Below are 2985 nucleotides of genomic sequence, written 5' to 3' on the forward strand. Positions count from 1 at the left end.
CCCCCCATGCCTCCTATCTGATCTTCGCTTTTTTTAAATTCCCTTTAAGTTAATTTGTTCAAAAATAAAGTCAAGTTTCATTTTATTTGAGCTTGTCGTCTGTGATCTTGGGTCCGAAGCATGACACTAAAAGACCGGTAAAAGAAGCTGCTGCAACAACCGGATCAGGTTTTTATCTTTTCTAAAATAATATCGACAACACGAGGAAAAACAACACAGGAATCACATTTTCTGTAAAAACAGGGGGTGCTGAACGCCCCCATCAGCTGAAGGTCCAGAGGAGCAGATTTAGCTTTTTAGATTTATCTACCTGGATTATTGAGCAGGCATCAGGATATTGTTTTATAAAAACACGTTCTGTAAAAACATTTCATTAAAAAATTGTTTTATAAAATCTTGTTTTATAAAAACATGTTTTAGTAAAACTTTTTATTAAAAAAAACGTGTTTTTATAAAACAAGTTTTGTAAAAACATTTCATAAAAAAATTGTTTTATAAAATCTTGTTTTATTAAAACTTTTATAAAAAAACGTGTTTAGTAAAAAATTGTTTTATAAAACATGTTGTTATAAAAAAGTTTTGTAAAAACTTGTTTCATAAAACGTGTTTTATATAAAAAATTGTTTTATAAAACATGTTTTATAAAACTTGTTTCATAAAATTTGTTTCATAAAAACTTGTCTTATTAAAACTTGTTTCATAAAAACGTGTTTTATATAAAAAACTTGTTTTTATAAAACATGTTTTATAAAACTTGTTTTTATAAAACATGTTTTATAAAACATGTTTTATATAAAAAATTGTTTTATAAAACATGTTTTATAAAACTTGTTTCATAAAACTTGTTTTTATAAAACTTGTTTCATAAAAACGTGTTTTATATAAAAAATTGTTTTATAAAACATGTTTTATAAAACTTGTTTCATAAAATTTGTTTCATAAAAACTTGTCTTATTAAAACTTGTTTTATAAAAACGTGTTTTAATTGTCGTCACAGAATCAATCAGCGAAGAGCTCGCAGCTGATGCTCATGATGGACAGATTTGGAGGCTTTTAGCTAAATGACGTCTGCTGGAGGTGAAGTGGAGCGGGAAAGGTTCTGGTGTTTGATCAGATCAGAACCGAACAGAACCTGCTGGTGTTCCCCTCGTTACTGTCCCCATGGTCTCTGTCCTCACCGTCCTCAAACACCTGGAACATCCTTCAGATCAAGGAACTAAAGAACCCGTCCCTGAAGATCGCTCAGGTCCCCTGCTGAGTTTAAGATGTTCTTGCTGACCTTTGCTGAGCTCTGAATCCTGAATCCCCGTGTCCACCTGGACAGATCGGGTCAGAGTCTGGTCACGAGGGCCACCAAGGCCAGGCCTGCTTCATGACCCCACATCCCGGTCAAGCTGTCACCACGATACTGACCCACTGTGGACGTTTGTTCATCAAACCATCATGGACCTGTCAAAAGTGATGGTGGTGGTCCACCATGACCCTTCAAAGACCGCTGATGTTTAGCAGCGCAGCGAGGACGATGTTCGGGCTCTTAAAAGACAAAGTGTTTTGTTTGAATCAAGTGTCTAACGTCTACAGTCTTTACCAAAGGTGGACGTATGGTGCTGATCGCCATGGTAACTGCAGGAGGAACTTGTTGCTTGGCATCGTGCTGACGAAAACCCTCAAAGCTTCTCATTCCCTCACAGGATTATGATTAGGATTAGATGAGGTGTTCAGAGGTTATCTGGAGCAAACATTCACAGATCTTTGTGTTTTTCACCGTACACCTGAGAAATGTTTCCACCCGAAGTCAAACGTCCTCCGTTAACTAGATCAGAGGATTAACACTCACTCCCCTAACACTGCAGAAGTAAAAAATACAAATTAATAAAACCAGATCTCGTTAAATCATATTTCATTACTTTATTTATGTCTACATGTCTCCATGATGATATGTGCTGTCTCAGAGGACCTGTCCATTTTACTGATGTGTTGGAAGACTCTGGTTCAACAGTGGACAGGGTGGAGCAGAGGGATAAGGTCCAGACTGGGTGGAGCAGAGGGATAAGGTCCAGACTGGGTGGAGCAGAGGGATAAGGTCCAGACTGGGTGGAGCAGAGGGATAAGGTCCAGACTGGGTGGAGCAGAGGGATAAGGTCCAGACAGGGTGGAGCAGAGGGACGGAGTCCAGACTGGGTGGAGCAGAGGGATAAGGTCCAGACTGGGTGGAGCAGAGGAACAAGGCCCAGACTGGGTGGAGCAGAGGGGTAAGGTCCAGACTGGGTGGAGCAGAGGAACAAGGTCCAGACTGGGTGGAGCAGAGGGACGGAGTTCAGACTGGGTGGAGCAGAGGGACGGAGTTCAGACTAGGTGGAGCAGAGGGACGGAGTCCAGACTGGGTGGAGCAGAGGGATAAGGTCCAGACTGGGTGGAGCAGAGGGACGGAGTCCAGACTGGGTGGAGCAGAGGGATAAGGTCCAGACTGGGTGGAGCAGAGGGATAAGATCCAGACTAGGTGGAGCAGAGAGACAGGGTCCAGACTGGGTGGAGCAGAGGAACAAGGTCCAGACTGAGTGGAGCAGAGGAACAAGGTCCAGACTGGGTGGAGCAGAGGAACAAGGTCCAGACTGGGTGGAGCAGAGAGCCTCTTTCCATGAAAAAACCAGGACTCTTTAGCTGTGAGGAGACTGAATCGCAGCTTCAGCTCTTTGATTTATTGTCTTTAAACAGATTTACTTTTTAAAATAAGGAACAGGTGAGTTCTGTTTTCATTTGACCCTCCTGCTGCCCTTGGGTCAAAATGACCCACGAGGCCTCGGTCTTGACACTCGGGCCGCGTGGGTCATTTGGGGTTTGTTTTGGTTTTGGTGTGTAGCGGGCGTTGCTTCAGGATCACGAGCTCCGTCTCCTCATCGAGAAGCTGATTATAGCATCTATTGATCTGCTTATCGAGGACAAAAGAGTTCAGTGATGAATAATTGAGTCGGAGCTCTCACGTGT

This window comes from Nematolebias whitei, chromosome 9, assembly GCF_014905685.2.
Source record: "Nematolebias whitei isolate Nwh7 chromosome 9, NemWhi1, whole genome shotgun sequence".
NCBI classification, from domain to species: Eukaryota; Metazoa; Chordata; class Actinopteri; order Cyprinodontiformes; family Rivulidae; genus Nematolebias; species Nematolebias whitei.